The sequence below is a fragment of the Orcinus orca genome, chromosome 13 (genome assembly GCF_937001465.1).
Source record: "Orcinus orca chromosome 13, mOrcOrc1.1, whole genome shotgun sequence".
Classification (NCBI taxonomy): Eukaryota; Metazoa; Chordata; class Mammalia; order Artiodactyla; family Delphinidae; genus Orcinus; species Orcinus orca.
The window spans coordinates 62,615,052-62,639,610 of record NC_064571.1 but is presented as its reverse complement, the minus strand read 5'-3'; the positions used below and the strand labels follow the sequence as shown (position 1 = coordinate 62,639,610).

The window sequence follows — 24,559 nt, the reverse complement described above, 5'->3', positions numbered from 1 at the left end:
CCGCTGAGCCTGCGCGTCCGGAGCCTGTGCTCCGCAACAGGAGAGGCCACAACAGTGAGAGGCCTGCGTACCGCAAAAAAAAAAAAAAAAAAAAAAAAAACCAATTGCAAATAACTTTTGACTTCAAAAAACTCTTAACTGCTAATAGTCTTTTGCTGACCAGAAGCCTTGTGAAAACATAAAACAGTCGATTAACACATATTTTGTATGTTATATGTGTATCTACGTATATTTTATGCATTCATGACATATCTTTTTCTTAGTTTTTCGATATTTCTAGGCTATAAGGTTCGTCTTCAAGTTTTTTCAAATTGCCACAAATCCCCAAAAAGTTTTTCTATATATTTATTGAAAAAAATCCACATATAAGTGGACTCACGCAATTCACACCTGTGTTGTTCAAGAGTCTGCTGTATTAATATTGTAGTCACCATTCTTATCAATGTTTCCTGAGACCAGAGGCATAGAAAGACAAAGCTATTCAAATAGCACATAGCAGGACTCCTGTCCCTACCTATCAGGATTTCAGATGCTTTTCCCTCGGCCACTGGGCCAGTAACAACTGGGGCTTTGGGGCATAACACAGTACCTTAGTGAATACCCCCAGAGGACTCTGGGTGGTGCTGAACCAAGGGGGCCTCCAGGATCAGAGTGCTGGAAAGGCCCCAACTGCAAGCCTACCCCGTGAGGGCCAGGCTCTTGGCTGGCTAACCTCCAGCTCAGGGATGCAGCATAAACCTTGCTAATTATTTGTCCATCCAGATAAGAGTCACCTAACACACATTTCCAAATGGTAATCTGCCATCTTTTTCTACATTAAGACCCAAACATTATGACAAGCATGTTGGTCTGTGTGACCAGGGTTTGTGCAGGCATTCTTGGTGTCCCTTCCATGAGGGACTCAGGCCCTTTGTTTGTATCTCTTAAATGGCACTCTGAGCCCTTCTTTTATGCACGTGGCAGGAATCTGGTTTATCCCCAGGTGCATCACCTTGCCTTGCTCCCCATCAAGGCCTGGCTTCCATTTGCTTCCATTCATACGGATTTAGGAGCCAGCACAGTAGGATGCCATAGGAAAGCTCTAAAATCTATTCTGTACTTCTCCACAGCAGTTATAAATATTAAGAAAAGGATCTGATTCCTGAATCCTCTGATCTTAACCAGAACAAGCCATATGATAATTATCATTAATAATAACAATTTGTATAGCAATTTTCAGATTATAGGGTTTTTTCTTTTTTAATCAACTTTACCTCATTTGATACTCAAAATGGTCAGGGAAATTATATTCCTCATTTTACAAATAAAGAATCTGAATGTTCAAGTGCCTAGTTTGAGGCTAAAGAGCCAAAAGACATGAATAAGGTTTCCTGATACAAATCTGATGTTATTTCTACAAAAACTTGTTACCTCTTTCAAAGTATGAAAGATATTCTGGGTATGAATTTTCCATTTGTTATGTCATCTTTTTTCCTTTTTAAAGATTTATTTTTTAAAATGAAATAATTTCAGATTTACAAAAATGTTTTAAAAATAGTACAATGAATTATGCATACAGTCAGTCTTCTCTATCCACGGGTTCCGCATCCGCAGATTCAACCAACTGCAGATGGAAAATATTTGGGGAAAAAATTGCAGAAAGTTCCAAAAAGCAAAACTTGAAATTGCTGAGCACCAGCAAGTATTTACATATTAGGTATTAAAAGTAATCTAGAGATGCTTTAGTATACAGAGGATGTGCATAGGTTATATGCAAATACTACAGCATTGTATATAAGGGACTTGGGCATTCACAGATTTGGGCATCTGCAGGGATTCCTAGAATCAATCCCCCATGGATACAGAGGGATGACAGTACTCTTCAGCCAGCTTCCCCAAATACTTACATTTCACATAACTACAATCATCAAAATCAGAAAATTAGCATCGATACAACATCATTATCTAATATTTAGACTTCATTTAAATTTCACCAATAGTTCCATTAACATATCTGATCTAAGATCAAATCTAAAATCACATGTTGCATCAATTGTTGTATCTCCTTAGTCTTCTTTAATCAATAACAGTTCTTCAGTCTTTGTCTTTGATGACCTTGGCACTTTGGTAAAGTACGGGGTGGGCCAAAAAGTGCCTTCAGTTTTTAAGTAAAAATAAAAGACACATTTTTCATTTTCATCAAGAACTTTTTTTTTTTTTTTTGGTACGCAGGCCTCTCACTGTTGTGGCCTCTCCCATCACGGAGCACAGGCTCCGGACGCACAGGCTCAGCGGCCATGGCTCACGGGCCTAGCCGCTCCGCGGCATGTGGGATCCTCCCAGACCGGGGCACGAACCCGTGTCCCCTGCATCGGCAGGCGGACTCTCAACCACTGTGCCACCAGGGAAGCCCCCAAGAACTTTATTGAACAACGTATTCACCGTTTTGTTCCACTACCTTCTGCCATTTTTCAGGCAATTTCGTAATTCCATCTTCCCAAAGCTTTTTATCTTTTTGAGCAAAGAATTGTTCCAGGTGCCTTTTACAGTCTTCCAGGGAATTGAAATTTTTTCCATTAAGAGAATTTTGTAAAGACCGAAATAAATGGAAATTCGAAGGTGCAATGAATATGGCAGATGAATCAGAACTTCCAAGCCGTAACAGTTTTTGCCTGGTCATCAAAGAAACATGTGGTCTTGCGTTATCCTGATGGAAGATTATGTGTTTTCTGTTGACTAATTCTGGATGCTTTCCGTCAAGTGCCGCTTTCAGTTGGTCTAGCAGGGAGCAGTACTTGTTGGACTTAATCGCTTGGTTTTCCAGAGGAACTCATGATAGAAGACTCCCTTCCAATCCCACCATATACACAACATCACCTTCTTTGGATGAAGACCAGCCTTTGGCGTGGTTGGTGGTGGTTCACTTTGCTTGCCCCACGATCTCTTCCTTTCCACAGTGTTGTACAGTATCCACTTTTCATTGCCCGTCACAATTTGTTTTAAAAATGGAATGTTTTCATTACATTTTTCAGTAGAGAATCACGTGCAGAAATATGGTCAAGAAGTTTTTTTCATTTAACTTATGTGGAACCCAAACACAAAGTGATTCACATAACCAAGCTGGTGCAAATGATTTGCATGGCTTGATGTGGATATTTTGAGTATGTTGGCTATCTCCCACATGGTATAACATTGATTGTTCTCAATTATTGTTTCGATTTGATCGCTATCAACTTCAACTGGTCTACTCGACCGTGGAGCATCATCTAGCGGAAAATCTCCAGCACAAAACTTCACAAACCACTTTTGACACGTTCAATCATTCACAGCACCTTCTCCATACACTGCACAAATCTTTTTATGTATTTCAGTTGCATTTTTACCTTTCTTGAAATAATAAAGCATAATATGCTGAAAATGTTGCTTTTTTTCTTACATCTTCAATATTAAAATGGCTACACAAAAATTCACCAATTTTGATGAGTCTTGTTTTAAATGTACACTGATACGATAGCTGTCACATAACAGTCTAACAAAACTGTTTCGAATGAAGTTAAAGACAACTAAGTGCTCCTAGAGCCATCTTACAGGAAAAAACCAAATGAACTTTTGGCCAACCCAACACTAGCCAATTCATTTGTAGACTGTTCCTCTATTGGGGTTTGTGTGATGAGTCCTCATAATTAAAGTCAGCTATGCATTTTTGGAAAGAATGCCACAGAAGTGATGTTGTGTTCTTCCCAGTACATCATATTAGGAGGCACAAGATATCAATTAGTCTAATTACTGATAATGTAAACTGTGATCACAAGGTTAAGTGGTATCTTCCAGGTTTCTCCACTGTAAAGATATTTCCCCTATTTAATTAGTAAATATCTTCTGGGGAGATACTTTGAGACTACATAAGTATTCTGTTTCTCATCTTCTTTTCACTCACTACTTATTTGCTGAACAGTAATTTTCTATTTCCATCATTCTTTCTTCATTCATTAGTTGGAATTCTTTTCGAAAGAAAAACAGTTCCTCTCCCCTATTTATTTATTTATGTACAAACCCAAATATGATTCCTTTATTATATGTGTTTTAATTTATTAATATCATTACTTGATTTGTTGTTCAAATTGCCCAGATTTGGCCAGTGAGAGCTTCTTCAAGTTGGCTCCTGTATACTTTTGACATGTTACCATCGTTTTTCTCACTAGCTCCAAAATGGGCCAGGTACATCTTGTATTTTCCCATCCCCAGCCCTAAAATCAGGTGTTTTCTGAGTGTATCTGATTTTGTTTATTGAAGAATGATATTTAGAAACAAAGCTTTTGTTCTATATGCGCTCATTTGTCATGGGGCTTCATTGCCTCTAGGCATTCTCAGCAAGTAAAGCTAAGACACACACACACACACACACACACCCCTATATAAATTTCTTTGTTGGTAAATAGAGATAGTGTTACTCTTTATTTACTAATTCTTTTACTTTTAATAGATTTCTCTTGTTGAATCGCATTGGCTAACATCTCTAGTACAATACTGAATAGTAGTAGAGATAGTAGGTATCCTTGCTGAGTTTCTGATCTTAGTGGAAATGCCTCTAGAATTTCCCCTTTAAGTAAGATGATGGATTTTAGGACTAAGGTATATATGTCATGTTAAAGTATCCATCAGTTCTTATTTTCTTGAACATTTTTATCAGCAAGAAGAAATCCGAATCCAGGCAGAAGGTATGGGAAGAAAGACACAATGGCAAACATGGACACTGATAAAATATGCCAGTGTATTAACTATAAAACTCTTCACACCTCTCTTCATCCACCCTTGCCATAGCCTTTCTATTGTCAGAGTCTCATTCCCTGCCCCTGGACTTTGGGGTTAGTCATTGTTTTGGCCAATGAAATGGCTAAAAAGAAATGACAGTGTGCCAGTTCTAAGACTAAATATTAAGAGCCCTCACATATTTTCTATTGCCCACTTATGACTTTGCCATTGCCACGAGAAGAAGCTCTTCCCCTGTACAGCTGTTGCCCTGCAGCATGGGCACTCAAATAAATACATATAGAACAGAGGTTCCCTAGCCAAACACAGACCTATAATGAGAAGCAGATCTGTACAGCACAGCACAACACAGCTTAGATCAGCAGAGCCCCAGCTGACAAGTGTTCAGTGAACCAATCCTTTATTTTAGATTCCATTTGCTTACTTGGCATAAAAGGGAGAAATAACGCCTATAATCTCTTGCCAACCATTTTGAGCCCTTGTTTTGAATAAGGTACTTTTGTATTTTGTTAATCTGCCAGACCAGCAGCATTTTTTAATGCTAGGATCTACGTTATAGCCTCCAGTTCCCAATACTATTCTTTAGGTCTTTGAATCTCTTTTATGCTATTGCAATCACAGTGATTTATCTGCATTTATTTTTTGTCAGTTTGGCCTAGAATATTGTGGGTGTTGTCCAATATTTGATACAGTGGTTCCAGCTCATTTCTTTCAGGGAGGCATTTGGGAGTAGTAATCTTCCTAACATCGTTTTTTTAAAATAGCCTGAGGAAGAATATGAATTCTATTGGTCCACTATCTCCTGTGCACCATTAAGTTTACCTTTTGAATCATAATCAATAACTCCTATCTAATCTCTAATCAATTTTCCCTCTGATCTATTCTTAAGAACCCTTCTTTCTAGTTTTGGAGGCTTTTACATTCTTTGGCAAAATCTCTTTTGACTTCCTATAGTCTACCATTTGTAGGTTATTCATGCTCCCAGTTTGGCTCCTTGAATTTTTTGAAAAACATGTTTTCCTTGTAATAACCTCTTTGCTTCTAGCAGACAGGGATAACATAAACTTAACAAGAGTTAATTATGTTAGCAAATTTTCCATTCACACCGACACTACGCAAAACATGTGTACTAAGCAGTGATATTCAATGGTGTCCAGGAAACTGAAATAACATCTGGTTGCAATAAGCTTCCACCAAAGTGCAGGGAGATAAAGTCCCCAAACTGCTGTAAAGGAGTTCAAGGCAAATCATACTTCTATGAAAAACTGATGTAGCATCAAACATGATATAGCCTTAGACATTTCAGTGAGCTTGTGTTATGAAAAGTGTAACTCTTGTGTTTTATACCTGCATGCAGTGAAAGTATCAGAAGTGTCTGAAAAGGCTATCTCATTACTTAGACTCTTAAATTGCCATCCTGCATTTTTAAAAGTCACATAAAATAATGGATTTGTGATATGAAGAATGCATGGATATCTCTGAGTTTTATCTCTGGAGTGAAAAAAAAATAAGGCAGTATTTTAAAGAGTCACCAAGTTCAGTGTTTATGACAATAATAAAAACTTTCAATAGAGAATGTTCTAAAAGAGATTTGAGTTTTTATACAGGATACAGTACAAGACTGAGACACTAAGTTTATGTAGTGACAAATAGTCATTTAGGAAAGAACTGATGCTTTAAAGCAACCATAGGTGATTTACAAGCAAACAGGATCTCAAGTAGTAATGCAGGAAAAACTGAACACCACAATTTCTGTTCTCAACTGGAAATAATCTAGAAGTTCAGTTAATGCCAAGCAGCAAGCTCAAGGATACTTACCAGGAAGCTGTGATCTTGTTTTAGTTAAAGAATCTCAAAGATTTCACTGAAGCTACCAACTTGACTATTTTGTAAGTACTGTTTTGCTGCCAGGCTTGGGAGTGGAGTGTTGAATCAGTTCTCAGCATCATCATCACTGGTCCACACAAGGCTCCAGGACTTTTGCTTTTATGTTTTTTATTCCATTTTATCCCAGTTCTCCACTCCCATTCCCTTTCCCCACAGGCAAGCATTCTAATGTATTTGTAATCATTCATTTAGTTAATACTTATTGTATGTATGCCTATCATGTGTCCGTTCAAAGGGACAGGAATACATCAGTGACCAAACCAGAATTAAAAAAAAAAAAAATTAACTGCCTTCTGGGAACCTACCTCCCAGTGAGGGATGCGCAATGAAAAATTAAGTAGTAAATATTATTAAAGGATAAAAAATACTATGGGGAAAATAAAACAAAGAAGAGGAAGTAGAAATGCTGGGAGGTAGGGCTATTTTAAACAGGTTGGCCAAGCAAAGCCTTACTCAGTAGGTGACATTTGAATAAAGATGTGAAGAAGGTGAGCAGGTAAGCCATGCAGATATGCAAGAGAAGCCCTTGGGAACAGCCAGTACAAGTCTCTGGAGTACCAAGGATCTGGTGAGTATATATTCACTTATATATATATACTCACATGCTCTTGCAAAATGTATATTATTGTTTTAGGTGTATATATGTTAATTTTCATAATTCCATTTGTAATAGTCTGGGTTCTCCAGAGAAACAGAACCAATAGGAGGTATACACAGAGAGAGAAATAAAGATATACATATAGATATACAGATATAGACGTAGATATAGATATACTATAAGAGATCGGCTAAGGTGATTTTTGAAGGCTGAGAGGTCCAAGATCCACAGTCAGCAAACTCAAGACCCTGGAGAACTGATGATATAGTTCAGTCCAAGTCCAAGTCCAAAGGTAGGAGAAGACCAATGTCCCAACTTGAAGACAGAGGCTGAGAGAAAGAATTCTTTCTTACTCAGCCTTCTGTCCTATTCAGGCCTTCAGTGAATTGAACGAGGCCCACCCACATTGGGGAGGGCACTCCACTTTACTCAGTCTTCTGATTCAAATGCTAATCTCATCCAGAAGCACCCTCACAGACACACCCAGAAATAATGTTTAACCTAATATCTGGGCACCCAGTCAAGTTGACACATAAAATTGACCATCCCAGTATTGTATTGGTTTTCTCATCCTGTTTCTTACTTTTACTCAGAATAACGTTTTTAAGATCAATAGTTGTGGTAGGCAGAATGCTAAGATGGCCCCCACAATCTTTGCCCCTGGTACATGATGTTATGTTACATGGCAAAGCAATATTGTGGATATAATTATAGTTACTAATCAGTTGACATTAAGATAAGAAGATGATCCCAGCAGGCCTAACCTAATCACGTGAGCCCTTTAAAAGCAGCTGTCTCTGGCTTCTTGCAAAAGAGGAAGTCAGAGAAAACCCAAGCATGAAAACGATTCAACGCACCATGACTGGTTTAAGGATGAAAGCAGCCATGTGATGAGGAGTGGGGTGACCTCTAGGGGTTAAGAGCAGCCCCTGGCTGACAGCCAGCAAGAAAACAGCAACCTCAGTCCTACAACTGCAAGAAACTGAGTTCTGCCAACAACCTGATTTGGTGGATTCTCTCCCAGAGCTTCTAGATAAGAACCCAGTCCCACTGACACTTTGTTTTTTTTCTTTTTTTGCGGTACGCGGGCCTCTCACTGTTGCAGCCTCTCCCGTTGTGGAGCACAGGCTCAGCGGCCATGGCTCACGGGCCCAGCCGCTCTGCGGCATGTGGGATCTTCCTGGACCGGGGCACGAACCCGTGTCCCCTGCATCGGCAGGCGGACTCTCAACCACTGCGGGATCTTCCTGGACCGGGGCACGAACCCGTGTCCCCTGCATCGGCAGGCGGACTCTCAACCACTGCGCCACCAGGGAAGCCCCCACTGACACTTCGACTTCAGCCTTGTGAGACCCTGAGCAGAGAACTCAGTCACACAATGCCTGAATTTCTAACCTACAGAACTACAATAAATGGGTGCTGTTTTAAGAAACTAAATTTGTGGTAATTTATTACACAGCAATAGAAAATGAATACAGTAGTGTTGCTGTACATTTTATTTATTTAAAAAACACATGCAGTAGTGTTTTTTGCTTCACATGAGGCAAGATTCCAAGAACTTTACAAGTATTAATTCCTTTAATTGTCATAACTCAGAGATACCGGTTTTATTATTTTTTCCCATTTTACAGAAGAAGAAACTAAGAAACAGAGAAGTTAGGTTACTTGCCAAATGGCAGTTGCAAAACCAACAGTCAAACCTAGGTGATCTGGTGAGGGATCATTGTTCAAACCCCGCATCTGGTTCTTTGCTTCTAGCTGCTGCATAATATTTCATACTGTGCATCTCCCACACTTAACTCTTAATTTTCTAGGGATGGATTTCTCATGGCCCTGCACAAGAAGCTCACCAAAGACAACCCCACAAGGAGTTTCATAGGTCCTAGGGTACACATGTAATGTGACTAAGTACTTCTGCATGGTTCTCTAGAATAACCCATTTGTCCACACCACCAGCAGTCCATCAGGGCCGCCATATGTCTGCCATGGGCATTTTCCAGCTTTGCAATTCCAGCCAATCTGATGAAAAGTGATATTTCAAATGGGTGGAAGATCTAAATAGACATTTCTCCAAAGAAGACATACAGATGGCCAAAAAGTACATGAAGAGATGCTCAACATCACTAATTATCAGAGAAATGCAAATCAAAACTACAATGAGGTATCACCTCACACCAGTCATAATGGCCATCATCAAAACATCTACAAACAATAAATGCTGGAGAGTGTGTAGAGAAAAGGGAACCCTCCTACACTGTTGCTGGAAATGTAAATTGGTACAGCCACTATAGAGAAGAGTATGGAGATTCCTTAAAAAACTAAAAATAGAACTACCATATAATCCAACAATCCCACTCCTGGGCATATATCCAAAGAAAACCATAATTTGAAAAGATACACGCACCCCAATGTTCATTGCAGCACTATTTACAATAGCCAAGACATGGAAGCAACCTAAATGTCCATTGACAGAGGAATGGATAAAGAAGATGTGGTAGATATATACTGTGGAATATTACTCAGCCATAAAAAAAGAATGAAATAATGCCATTTGCAGCAACATGGATGGACCTAGAGATTGTCATACTGAGTGAAGGTAAGTCAGACAGAGAAAGATAAATATTATATGATATTGCTTATATATGGAAACTAAGAAAATGGTACAGGGACTTCCCTGGTGACGCAGTGGCTAGGACTCCATGCTCCCAATGCAGGGGGCCTGGGTTCGATCCCTGGCCAGGGAACTAGATCCCATATGCATAATGCAACTAAGAGTTTGCATGCCACAACTAAGGAACACACACGCAGCAACTAAGACCCGGCACAACCAAGTAAATAAATAAATATTTTAAAAATAATAAGGGCTTCCCTGGTGGTGCAGTGGTTGAGAGTCTGTCTGCCGATGTAGGGGATACAGGTTCGTGCCCCGGTCCGGGAAGATCCCACATGCCACGGAACGGCTAGGCCCGTGAGCCATGGACACTGAGCCTGGGCATCCGGAGCTTGTTGCTCCGCAACGGGAGAAGCCACAACAGTGAGAGACCCACGTACCGCAAAAAAATAAATAAATAAAATAATAATAGTAAAATTTTTTAAATTAAAAAATGGTGCAGATGAACTTATTCACAAAACAGAAATAGAGTCATAGATGTAAAAAACAAACTTATGGTCACCAGAGGGGAAAGGGAGGGGAGGGATAAATTGGGAGATTGGGATTGACATATACACACTACTATGTACAGATAACTAATAAGGACCTACTGTATAGCACAGGGAACTCTACTCACTACTCTATAATGGCCTATATGGGAAAAGAATCTAAGAAAGAGTGGATATATGTGTATATATAACTGATTCACTTTGCTGTACATCTGAAACACATTGTAAATCAACTATACTCCAAAAAAAATTTTTTTAATATAAATAATTAAAAATTGAAATTAAAAAAAGCGAGAGAACTGAATTTCAAGGAAATTAAAAGAATTTCCTGAGCTCTTAGAGATATTTTTAAATTAATTAATTAAAATTATTTAATCAATGTAAAAAAGTGATATTTCATTGCTTTTTTTTTTTGCTGTACGCAGGCCTCTCACTGTTGTGGCCTCTCCTGTTGCAGAGCACAGGCTCCAGATGCACAGGCTCAGTGGCCATGGCTCACGGGCCTAGCCGCTCTGCGGCATGTGGGATCCTCCCAGACCGGGGCACAAACCCATGTCCCCTAGCATTGGCAGGCGGACTCTCAACCACTGCGCCACCAGAGAAGCCCTTCATTGCTTATTTTAAAGGAGAATTTCTCTCTCTCTCTCTCTCTCTCTCTCTCTCTCTCAATATTATTTATTGTGGTAAATAAGTATGACAAAAATTTTGCCATTTTAACCATTTTTCAGTTGATTAATTCATTAGCATTAATTACATCCATAGTGGTGTGCAACCATAATTATGTATTTCAAAAACTTTTCATCACCGCAAACATTATTGCTTTTCGATTTGCATTTCGCTTTGAGTATCTCTCATATGCTTTCAGTACATTTATATTTGATTCTGCCTTATTCACCATAAGAAAACAAATTAAACTAACGAAAGAAAAGAAGCTCTAAACCCTAACATAGCACATTGCCTCAGAGTCAGACAGCCTTGAATTTGAACACTAGTTCTTGCCTTTCCAGCTGGCTGACCCTGGGAAAGTCACTTAATTTCTTTGAGCCTCAGTTCTCTTATCTGTAGTACGGAAGTAATAGTACTGACCCCTCTAGGTTTTTCTAAGTATTAAATGAGTTGATATATGTAGAAGGCTTATCACCATTCCCAGCATAAGTATTTCATAAATGGCAATTAGCATTATTATTAACATTAAGAGTAATATTATTAATTATGTTTGGGCTGCCATTTCATCCAAACCTTCCCAGACTCAAAGGGTGGGACAGGCCATCCTCCATGTGGCAGTATCATCCTTACCACCAGTGGACCTAGGCTCAGGATTGTGGAGGAAGAAACAGGATTGAGAAATTATTTAAATGCAGAACCAAGTGGAGGGAAAAAGCTTCAAACCATAATCTTAAATAAGGAGCAATCCCCAGACTGCTTTGCTAGTAAGGAAGATTTTCCTCCTCAGACTGGGCTGTGTGAGTGCACAGTCCCCAGCAGGCAGTGGATGGACTCCGTGCTCCCTCCCACCCTGCTGAAGAGAAGGAGCTGTCATACTGATAAACATTTGAATCTCAAGGAGTGCCAGATGTACTTTTTTATGGCCTGTTTTTAAGATGCTGTGATATGCTAATGTATGTTTTGGGTCTGAATCCCTTCAATTTAATTGATGACACTAATATGTAAGTAAATAAAATCCGGTAGGTTTCACTTATTACGTGAGCTATCCATCATTTGTTGTTTTGAAACATGAGTCTGTTTTTACTTCCCACTGTCATTATCTTGTGTCCTCTTCCCAGCAGCATAGACTACAGTCATTTCATTAAACTTGCCAAAATGTAGAAAGGACCGAAGCAAATTAAACCAAAAAATAGCTTTAACATGTAGGAAAATTATTTTTACTCCAAAAATGAGAGTCCAGTAGAATCAGCTCAGTAATGTTTGCACAGTTTTCTTTCTTTATGCAGTTTAATCCAGCTGTTCGCTAACATTTGAAAAAGAAAGAGAAAATTTAATTGCCCTGCTTAAGTCAATTTTAAAGTATACTTAAAATTTTCCGTTTCATCTAGGTGCTTCTCTGCTACTTTTTAGAAGTTCTAATTGTAGAATTTGCTTGCTGAAAAGGTGTGTTTTGGGATAGAAAAGAATATTTAGAAATCCTTAACCACCGCCCCCCACCAAAAAAAAAAAAAGTGGGCGTGGAAATTTGAAAGAGTACCGCCTAATTCAGCACTAAAACCAGTGTGAGAAGCAGTGTGTGTGTGTATGAGTGTGTGTGTGTGTGTGTGTGCATGTGTGTGTGTGGTATAAAATGTGCTTTTCAAAGTGCTGAGAGGTTGATGGGAATGTTTGATTAGCTCCTCTCAGAAGAGAAAAGGTGCTTGGACCTCTTCTTATTTCTTCTTTAGAAAAATTTGGATGGGATCTGTGATGCAGAAAAGCTTAAAGAAAAAAGGATATCCATTCTCTGTGGTGGAAAAATTTTGAAAAAAAATTCCTTTCTTCAAACAAGGTATGTCTGATGAATTGCTAAGCTATGTAGATAGTTTGATTTCCATTCCTTGTTATGAAAACATGAAAAGGTTATTTACCATTAAGAAACTAGAATACATCCCTTGACCAAGTAATCAGTCTGTACAAATTTCAGTTTCAGGAGAAGTGAGATGGGAGTGGGTGGTAGTTGACATCCTTGAAAACAACTAATATACATATATCAACTATAAATAAATTGTGCTGAGATAAGATTAGAATAAGACTTTCACTGTATCTTTTAAACCAACTTAATTATGGTTAAAATAAGTTGAAAAGTATAATGCTTGTGCAGAGCTTAATTTAAAGGACGTTTAAGTCTTGCCCTTTTTTATACTTTACTTCCTACGTGGAATACAGTAGCAACAGAATGAATTACTTATAACAATGTATGAGGAAAGGATATGGGCATGTTAATGCTAAATTAAAAGAGAAATTATTTAATGTAGATCTATACTTCTCTCTATTCAGACAGATCTCGGAGGAATGTGGCTAGATGTGCAATTCTGTATCTTGTTTACACTGGAAGTGTTTTCTTAGGTTGAATGCTTCTTAAACTGATAAGCCCAAGAAAGGGCTGGCATTGTTAAGTCACTACTGTAGCCCAACTTTGCACAGGGAAACAGGATACGAAATCTCTTTTAAGAATGATTTGTGTTAAACCAGTATAAACATGAAATAAATGCCTCAAGCTCAGGTTAAACAGAGAGGATAAGATTGAATAATTAGACTTGATGGTTTGCTCTGAACAACCTACCGCATCTTTGCCATCCCCAAATGGAGAGGGGAATTCAAGATTTTCTTTGGGTTTACTGTAAATATAAAACCAGGCATTCTTGGCCATGGTGGTTATTCAAAAATGTGAGCACTAAGAAAATAGCATTTTGCCATTACGTTGTGTTGCAATAAATCTGGAAGTTTTCGTGGTAAGTTCTGAGGTTGTTTTTTCCTTTGGTCTCTTCAAAGATGAAAATAGCCTGCAGCAAGGCAAGATCAAATACTATTTGTTTGTGTATTTTCTCTGCTGTGTGTGTGAACTGCAAGCTATGCCGCCCATAGGAGAGTTGGAAGTGCCTCTCTCTTTTTTTCTTTTTCCTGTCTTTTATTTATTGAATTAAAATACCCTCTTTTGTAAAAGGCTTTAGACAAAGAATTGCAAGACTACAAGGGCTGCATTTTTAATTGCAATATGCTGGTTTCCCAGACTAAGCTTCATTTAAATATATCTTACACCTCACCACTGAAAGGAAATACGTTAGGAACTTTGGAAATGCTTAGTATCTATTCTGACATAGCATTTACTTTATGAATAGCGTTCAGAAGATCTAATTATCTTTTTTGCCAAGTTGCTGATCACATGAAGAATAGTTTCTTTCAGAGAAAATGCACTGGGTTTGAGAATGGTTTATGAATAGCATCAGGAGAACAAAAATGCTTGTGCTGCTCCCATCTGTAATTCCTGTAAGACATACTGTAGACAGGAAAGCAGCGCAGTTCAGTGCCATGTCCCAAGCCAGGAACCCTAAATTTCAGTCACAGCTCTGCCACTACCTAGTTGTGTTACCTTGGAAAAGTTGTGTACCAGTTTTTGACTTTTGTTTCCCATCTGAAAAACAGAAATAGCAATGCCTGCATACACCCCCTCCCAGGACGGTCATGAGGTACAATATCGATTCTCAGTTTTAAAAGGGTTTTGAAATGTGAAAAGTTCTAAAAAAATTGAATCATTTTTCCCACATATTCAAAAAAAAAAGACCGCATGGGAAGGAATCATTGGTTGTAAAATAAATGTTTCATGGCCTCCAGGATGTTCCCATGACATATGCCCACGTGTGCAACTTGTCCTCTCCTTGCTAGTTTGGAGGCATGAGCCAGGTATCAAAAGCAGTGGGTGCAGAGAACACTGCTCTGTCACTGGGAGGGCTTTCTAGCTGTGTGACCTTGGGGAGGTTACTCAATATTCTCTGTGTCTCCATTTCCTCACAAGTGAAATGAAGAAGTTGGACAAAATAGTCTCTAAGTTTCCCTCCTAATCCTATGGTTCTATGCACTGGAACATCTTCAGTGTTAAGACACGGCCAGGCCAATTTCACTATTGAGACTCTCCATATACTACAAAATCAAAACAGGGCTATGGAACCTATGGTATATTTAAAATGTTTATGTTTACCTAACTAAAGACTTTAACATACACAAAAATGAAAAGTAACATAATTTTATGTTAATGAAATATAATTATGTGTGTATACATATATATGTGTGCATGTACATTTACATATATCTACCCATAATGTACTGAGGACAGTTTGGTTCAAGTTGTATGACAGACTTCTTTTAGCTCTCTGGTATATTTCCATGACAGTATAACCTCATGTCAAATATCTAAATTTAAGGCAAGGTCAAGTGGCCCTCCTATGCTATGGATCCTACGGGGGCTTGTCAGGCAGGAGGCTCTGTCACTTCTTAGATGTGTTAACTCTGGCAAATTTTGTAAACCCTCTGGGCCTCAGTTTTCTCATCTGTAAAAAGGGTCTATTATTAGTGGTTACCTTATAGAGTTGTGGCAAAAAGCTTCAACTTGTACCTGGTACAACTGTCAGTACCCAAATGTTAGCAAGTAATTTTTTAACGTATGGGATTGGAATGAAGAACTCAGATCAGCTGTGAAACAAATCATTTGCAATCTTCTTCAAACTTTTAAACATTAACTCTTTGGATGTAGTAAACAAATAGATATGTGGAACTGTGTGATATTAATATAATTATTAGAAATTTGTTGCCATCTCTTCATCCAGAGGATCTGAACTAATCAATATTTCAGCAAATATTAAAGCAAGAGAGGCATCTTCTGTGATGCCTGTATTTTGAGAAACCCTAAAGGTTCCCCTCTGGCTGCCTGAACATGCGTCTCCCTGTGGTTTGCAGAAGGTGGTGAAATTCCTTGCACCCTGAACACACATACAGTGAGAGACAGAAGTGCAAAGGGAGTTTGCTAGTTTTCACAGACATGAAAGTTCCCTGCACAAGCAGCAGTGAGCAGCTTCTGCTAGTGCAGAGAACGGGGCGAGAAAGAAGCGACAGACCACAGGGCCAATCTAGGCTGTAACAGAAATGCCTTTCTGATAGTGCCGGTTCTTAAATTTTCATTAAGGCCCAGGAGTGCACACAGACAGCCAGGGCCTGACTCCTACACTGGCCTGCACCACTGGGCTCCCCTGCAACTAGCCTCTCCAGCTGCACACCTGCACCCCAACTCCCCTCGCCAGACTCCACTGCTGTGCACAGCCCAAGATGAGACCCTGCAGTGACAGGCGTGCCCGCTGACAGCCAGGGGCCCCACAGCTGCTAATGTGCCCTAAGGTGGCCCCAGCCCTTGCTGCTGACCCTGGCCCTCGCCCCTACATGTGTGTCTGCAACTGGCCCTGCCACTGGATACGCACCTGCAGTTGGTCCCGCAGCCCAGTGCATGCACACCCCCAGCTCCGGCCACCAGTGCTACCTGCCCTGGTCCCTAGCCACTGGAGGCGCCACTGAGGACCCCAACAGCCCTTGCAGCCACTATGGATCCCCCAAGCTATCACATCCCCTTGGACCTGGAGGCAATACAAGCCCCATATGTGGGGCCCTGGCCCACTCGACCCGGGCCACAGTACACTGCAGTGTGCCCCCTCCCACAGGCAAAGGCCTCTCCTTATGGAAGTCAGTCCATGAAGTCTGAAAGAGGTGACTGCTCCTTCAAATGCACTGACATCCACACAAGGCTACGGGCATCATGAAGAATCAGAGAAACACGCTGCCACCAAAGAAACACAGTAAACCTCCAGTAACTGACCCCAAAGAAATGCAGATACATGAACTGCCTGACAAAGAATTCAAAATAATTCTAAAGACGCTCAGAGAGCCATAAGAAAATACAGATAAACAATTTAACCAAATCAGGAAAACAAAAGGAGAAGTTCAACAAAGAGATAGAAAACATTAATAAGGAACCAAATGGAGGGCTTCCCTGGTGGCGCAGTGATTGAGAATCCGCCTGTCTGTGCAGGGAACATGGGTTCGATCCCTGGTCCGGGAAGATCCCACATGCCGCGGAGCAACCAAGCCCGTGTGCCACAACTACTGAGCCTGTGCTCTAGAGCCCGTGAGCCACAACTACTGAGCCCACATGCTGCAACTACTGAAGCCCATGCGCCTAGAGCCCGTGCTCTGCAGCAAGAGAAGCCACTGCAATGAGAAGCCCGTACACTGCAATGAAGAGTAGCCCCCGCTTGCTGCAACTAGAGAAAGCCCACGTGCAGCGATGAAGACCCAACATAGCCAGAATAAATAAATAAAATAAATAAAAAATTTTTAAATGTGGTCATAGGGTAGTTTTTTAAAAAAAAAGAACCAAATGGAAAATTTAAATAAAAATATACACACACAGTTTTTTTAAATAAATTTATGTATTTGTTTATTTATTTTTGGCTGTGTTGGGTCTTCACTGCTGTGCGCAGGCTTTCTCTAGTTGCAGCGAGCAGGGGCTACTCTGCTGCAGTGAGCAGGCTTCTCATTGCAGTGGCTTGTCTTTGTTGAGGAGCACGGGCTCTAGGCGCCTAGGCTTCAGTAGTTGTAGCACGCGGGCTCAGTAGTTGTGGCTCGCGGGCTCTAGAGCACAGGCTCAGTAGTTGTGGTGCATGGGCTTAGTTGCTCCGCGGCATGTGGGATCTTCCCGGAGTAGGGCTCAAACCCGTGTCCCCTGCATTGGCAGGCGGATTCTTAACCACTGGGCCACCAGGGAAGCCCACACAAACAAACTTAAGTCAGTCTGAGATCATCTAGGTGAATTCCTGTTTACAGGCCAGGAGGTGAAGGGCCAAAATTGCATTCACAATAGGGCAAAGACTATTTCAGTTTTGTTGATTGCATTTTCCTATGGTTACCACGAAACAAACAGTTGTGGATACTGGATTCAGAGTTTGTTTTTAACCAACTAGCAAACTTTTCCACTCCAACAGACTGCAAACCTTAAAGAAATCCTGAGAGACCGCCTATTGGAAATGCTCGGGGCTGCCTGGGAAGAGCAAGGAGCAGGCACCAGCCGACGCTCTGAGTTGAGACCCATAAGATCTGCACATCGTGTGGCAACCTGCAAAAGGCAAATCTCTCACACGGCAGATGTGACTGGAATCCACTGCCGCATTCCTCTAGTGCTTGTACCCTGAGGGAGAAAGGTGAACAAGGATGACAGATGCCAGAATCCTTCCGGAGTCAAATTCACTGGCCAGGGTCTTGAAACAAAACAAAACAAAAATTCATTTGGTTTAGATTCAGCTTAGAGAATATTTTGTCGTTTGTGTTTGATTCTGGTCTTATAATTAAAAACAAATATTTAGGCCCATGTCTGCTTCCTTATCACTTTGCAAGATGCTTTTTTCAATTCTTTTCAAGAATGCTAGACATCATTCCTTAGCCATCCGATTGAGTCAAGTGTCCCAAAATCATCTAGAAGATTTCCATGAGAATGGGCCAAAGACCCCTAAAAATCTCTGAGCAGAGAAGGCAAGAAGAAAACTACAGAATTGCTTCCTTTCTGGGGCCCTAGGAGAATTTAGCCCAGTGATAGTCATAAAGCCATGCGGTTCCTTCACCAAGAATCCTAAAATGAAGCCATGGCTAATCCTGGCAGAATCTTACTGAAAGAGATTGGACTGGTGGCTTTACCTCTGCAAGTCCTAAAGTCTAAATAGGCAATGTTTTGCAAGAGGATGGTTATGAGAACGATGATGATGATAGTAATCATGATTAACCACCACCCCAAAAACAACAATAATAAATACTGCCAACACTTACAGAGTTAGTCTTATGTGCTAGGCACTATTCTAAGCTCTTTTTCACATATTAACTCATTTAATTCTAACAGCTACCATAGGAGATGGGTGGTTATTGGTGATTCCCATTATACAGATGAGAAAACTGAGACACTGAGAAGTAAATTGTCCAAGGTCACACAGCCAGTAAGTGATGGAGCTCAACTTCAAACCCAAGCAGTCTAGCTTCAGAGCTCATATTCTTAACCTGCCAGGCAACAATTACACATGGTCCTGGTTTTTCTATCACTGCATCAAATGAATCTTTACCATCCCTAAAAATACTGTTTTCAAGCCAAGTCAAATTTCTAAGAAATTCATTCCTCATTGTAAGTATAGACTCCCCGGGAATACTGATGGAAGCGCGTGGAGGCATGAAAGTCACAGAAGGCTGTTAGGAAGCGAGGGTTTTTATTTCTGTCATTCTTGAATAACTTCCTGACTTCAGAATCACTTTGCAGATGTGTTGGGAAGACCTGACTCTCAGGGGGAAGGCCAAGGAGCAGACCTCATTGTCAAGTTCTCTGAGTAGCCAGTCCCCAAAAGGTATCCTTTATCTTCATTCTAGGGTTAAACTGGCAACAAGTCACAGAAAGAATTGTACTTCCTTATGACTCAAACTACTTCAGAAAATCACTTTCCCTGATAAAGCCCTCTGCATTGACAAGACTCTAGTAAAAATTGCTCAAATTCTTTCCCTCAGTGAGGGAAAGGCTAAAGTTTGTGCGGACATGTGGTAAACATTCATAAAAATCACCCTTCGGGCTCTAGTGAGAAGGAATTATGTCTGCCTTTTTTCTTCTCAGAAACAAAAAGAAAAAGGAAATCTATTCCTTTGGGGGAACCCAATGTATAGTTTCCAAGAGATCAGGTCACTGACATCTCAATGAGAAGTGAATTCCCTCCTCTGGGCTCCCTTGGATCCCAGACAGAGAAAACATGCTTTTGATATAAAGGTACACGTCAACTTGCCTGGACTGGATTCACTTTTATAACATAGTGAGTAGATCTGTACTCTGAACAGTAAAAGGGGTCTGGTGAGGCAGAGATATTCAATGACAGCAAAACAAATACCCATTGGGCCACCGCCATGTGCCATCCACAATTCCATGTGCTTCGGAAAAACAGTGAACAAGATAGTCTCCATTCTCCTAGAGCTGCCAATCTGGGACCACACAATAAACAAATGCATATAAGAGGTCTAGATCTGGTGGTGATATGGGCTATGAAAAACTTAAGAAAGTAGGATGAGGGGGCTGGACAGAGGGGTGATGATTTGCGTTGTGTGGTTAGAGAAATGTCTGATAAAGGGACATTTAAACCGAGAGAAAGATGAAGGAAGCCAGGGAGCAACCTATGTGGATAATAGGGGAAAAGCAAATGCAAAGGCCCTGAGGTTGGACCATGCTTGGGAGCAGGCTGAGTGAGGAAGACAGGAGGTGAGATCCAGGGTGTCCTTTGGAAAGCAGACACAGAGGGCACCATCCTAACGCTCCTGGATTTTCCCCAGATGCCCCCAGTGCCCACTCACACACTACCTGTGGGGAGCTCCTGCTTCTGCCCTGGATGAAATCTGAGTAGGTCCCTTAATATTGCAGATCACGCTCGGAGTTTTTTAAAAGAGTTACAGCCCCAAACAATCTCAGTTCAGTCATTAATGTGGAGGTAATACCTAGGTAATACTTAAAAACTTGAAAATGGCATTCACAATTTCATCCCCCACCCCCAGGCTTGCTTTCTGCAGTGGAAGGGGCATGACTTCATTCTCTTTCTCTGCTTCTGCACCTTTATCACCCTTCCCCTTGGCTGCTAATGGTAGTTTCTTCATGTCCAGAGTTGAAGAGTGTGCAGAGAGGAGAGACAAAGGTGACAGAGGTCCTTACTGGTTGGTACTGTTCTGAGCTGGCATCCAGGTTCCCTGGGCTTGGCAGGCATGTACAGCTGTTTCTTGTCCCCATGGAAGCACTTCCATGGGTTCTTCAGAGATGCCCCCGACTTTGCTGGGGACCCCTCAACTGCAGGTCCCAGATGTCAATACATATGAATCTGCCCTGGCTGGGGGTTTACGGTTCCATCCTCAGCCCCTGAGCAGCTGGCAATCGACCTCCAGTGGCTTTCTGCTGCCATCTCCTGAGCTCTCCTTGCACCCGGCTTGGGCAGGACCTAATGCAACCTCAGGCTGACTCTCACACAGCTAGTCTTGTTTGTCACGAGCTATTCCCTCTCCTGTCCTAATCAGGAGTCAGACACCAGTGCACAATGCCCTCAAGCCCAAGGGATGCAACTACTCAGTCTTTTCAATTGGGGTCACCAGGCATCCAAGTTGGACTTCCAAAGGAAGTAACCAAGAACCAGGATCCCCAGCCATCTGCATCCCTCCAGACAACATAAGTGGTGGTAGAAGCCGAGAGGACAGCTGGAGATCAGAAGGCAGAGTTTCTTTAGGAAAAGTCGTTGGCGTTTTCCCTCTTTCTCTCCCTCCCCAGATGCAGAAGGGGAGCCAGTGGTCTCCCCACTCCCACCCACTTCAAGCAACGGTGAGAGAAGCCTCAAGGAGACCACTTCAGAACATGGAAGTAGTTAGCTCTTAGTCTCAGCTGAAACTAAGACAAAGGATCATCCCATTTTAACATCCCATTACAAAGCCAATTACAATACTCTCAAATGTTTATTTAGATGGGTGTGTTATGTCTGGTTAAACTTAAAAATATGGCTGGTGCATCACTTTACCCTAAATAACATTTGTGAGAGAGAGAAAGCCGTGTGTGAGTTCAGGCCCAAATATGACTCTTAAACAAAAAAAATCTCTTAATCTTTATAGCTAAGACAATTTTATCACACAAAGTATGTATTTCACTGTGTACATCTAAACTATTGTCAACAGAGTATTTCAAAAAGCCTGGGATAGATACATCAAGACAAAAACGAAGGTGAAACCATCTTTAGAGTAGTAAACTGGGGTAGTGAGTGGGGTTAAATGTTTGAGGCCTGGAACGGCATTCTGGCTCTGCTACATGTTCACGCCATAACTTACGTATAGCTTACTGAAGATGGACAGCTCACTAAAGTTCTCTGAGCCTCAATTTCGTACCCTGAAAGATGGACACAATAGTACTTACCTGATAGGATCTCCATGATAAATAAGATCACAACGTGTGCAGTGTGTAGCATACGGTGAGCATTCAACAAATGATATTATTATAGGACTCTAAACTTCTAACACTTCCCATGAAGAGGAACAAAGGACCAATCCCATCTCCTGTAATAGGCCACTAGACAGCTCTGCTGCGACTGTCGGGAGGCTCCGGAAGAGCTGGAAAGGTCCGAGAGGGCCTCTGGAGCACGAGGCTACGCCGCTCCCTTTGGAAAGCTGGGTCTCTTGCTTCTAAATGACTCTCTTTCTGCTGGTCCCCTCTAATTTCTGGGACTTAATCCTCCACAGCCCTCAACAGCTCAGCTGCAGTCACTGCCCGCCTCGACCCCCTCCACTCTCCCCAAGCCTCTGGTTGCTGGGATTCAGGAATGCACTTTGACCCGCAGCCCCACGCCTGCCTCCCAGCAACACGAGGAGACCTAAAGCCCTGTCATCTGAGACGAACCCACGCTTTACCCAGAGGCACACAGGAAGATACTATGGATCTTGCAGACACACCCTCATCTTCCTTCCTACCTCAGCTGGAAGGCTGTGCCAGACACGAAAATGTTTTTCTGGGCCTCAAAACTGAAGACAGACCAAAAAGCACAGAGTGTTCGGGACAGGAAAGGCTCTGGGGATCACAGTTGGACTGAACCAAAGAGCCAGCTCCAGAGCACAGGGGACGGCCCCTTGGCAACCACAAACCTCAGAGCCCGAGGGAGAAAACTCACCGGGAGGAGGGAGGGCTAATCCACAGCATCAAACACATTAGGTAAAGAAGCTTCTGATGAGAGAAACTCATCTTCCAAAGCTTCCAGGAGAATCTTTGAAACCGAGGACAGTGTCCAGAGGAGCAGTCATTGCCCACCTCGCCTTTCACTGAGATCCTCTGCCCTTCCCCCAGATTTACTGCTCTTCGTGCCCCCCCCCCTTCCATTACAGAGGATAAATAACTCTTGGAAGGAGTTCTTCAGAGCTCATCTGGGGGCATGTCTGCAAACTAGTCTTTTTTCCCACTGGCAATATAAGATCTAAACTACCACTTCAGAAACGTAATTACTGTTTGTAGTCTCACTAGAAATCACTATTGGTTGAGGCTTTTGTGGATGTGGGGTAAGCATTACCATATGTCAGATTCTTAACGAGGTACAAAATGAGGGTCTGAAACACCCGTACCAGAAAAGGCTTTCCCTTTTTGGTTTTGTGACATGTAGAAACATGCTACTTGGATCAATGAATCTAATGGCATGGGCATATATCAGTCATCGAACACACGCATAAGCTCTTTTTAATCGACCCAACTGCCCAGAAGTGAGTATCTTTGCGTTAGGATTTGCCCTGAGTGATGCAGTGATCAAGAATGAGCCTGGAGATAGGGATCCTTAGCAGTACACACTTCAGTCATTGAAAGCAAGTATTTATAATATAATATTTATGGTAAATTCCTAGATTAGAACATAAACAAGCATAAGATTCTGACACATACACCGAAAAATAAACACCCTCCTAAACCAGAGTTTCTCCACCCTGGCACTATTGGCACGTCGGGCTGGATAATTCTTCATCGTAGGGGGCTGTCCTGTGTGCTGTGGGAAGTTTAGCAGCATCCCTGGCTCTACCCAGTAGATGCCAATAGCATCCCCCGCTCCAAGTTGTAACAACCAAAAATGTCTTCAAATATTGACGAATCTTTCCTGAGGGGTTAAAATCAGCCCTGGTCGTGAAGCATGGTCATAAGTGTATCGGCAAGTCCACAGGGACTTTCTGACAGCGTGATTCCAAGGTCTCCCGCTCTCATTTTTCCTCCTAGAGCATCCCAGGCATGCAGGCCGTGTTCTTCTTTCTCAGTGGCTACCACAGTTCTTGGGATTCTTTGATACGCTTCTACCTAGAGCCTGGCTCTCTGGAGACCCCTGCTTACAGGCTACCAAAAGACAAGCACACATGGCCTTTTCATGTTACATGCCTTCATTTCCCTCCCAATCATTTCAGGGAAACAAGACGTAAACAACAAACATGAAAAGCATTTTGATCAAAGCCTCAAGGAACAGCAACCAATTCAAACTGGCTGGAATAACAGCGCCCGAAAAACCTTTTACTCTGTTATGCACCAGAGACTGAGTCCAGCTGGGCCTCCTTCAGACTGGAAATGGGACCTGGGATGTGGCCAGGAAATAAGCATCTCCTCTCCCAGGTTCTCCCAGGGCCCCGTGCTTTCTCTTCTCCATCTCTCCCTACCTTCAGCTTGGCTCCCAGTTTGCAAGATCATAATTGCAAAATCCCAAGAAAGATCTTGATTGGCCCAGGTTTTTTTGTTTTGTTTTGTTTTTTCCAGATCATAGGCTTTTGACCAGCTGAGTCTCTTAATTTCAGCGATTGTTATTTCTGCATCTGACTATAATACCTGAACCTCTTACTTCAGGGGTCTTGTGAGATTAAAGCACAGATGTAACCAGTCTTTTAAAAGTGAAAGACACTATACAAATGAGTGGAATTTTTACTTTATAATAATATTATATAATAAATTGTGGTATAGCTCAGAATTTACAGTAACAGTCACGTGAGGAACTGGATATAGTAAAAAGAGCACAAGATTAAAATAGAGAAGATCTGAGCCATGTGACCTTAGGCAAGTCACTTCACTGCTCTGAGTTACAGGAATAATAA

The 24,559-nt window shown here is 41.4% G+C and overlaps 1 protein-coding gene across 3 annotated transcripts in view; it reads left to right on the top strand.

Annotated features, from left to right (window-relative positions):
• Window positions 1–12,758: 12,758 nt before the first annotated feature.
• Window positions 12,759–24,559, top strand: part of VIT (vitrin) — a 125,896-nt gene continuing 114,095 nt past the window's right edge. For all 3 annotated transcript variants that reach the window (XM_033419291.2, XM_033419289.2, XM_012531273.3), the window contains exon 1: window positions 12,759–12,890. The gene's annotated coding sequence lies outside the window, so the exon portion shown is untranslated. The remainder of the gene's footprint in view (window positions 12,891–24,559) is intronic.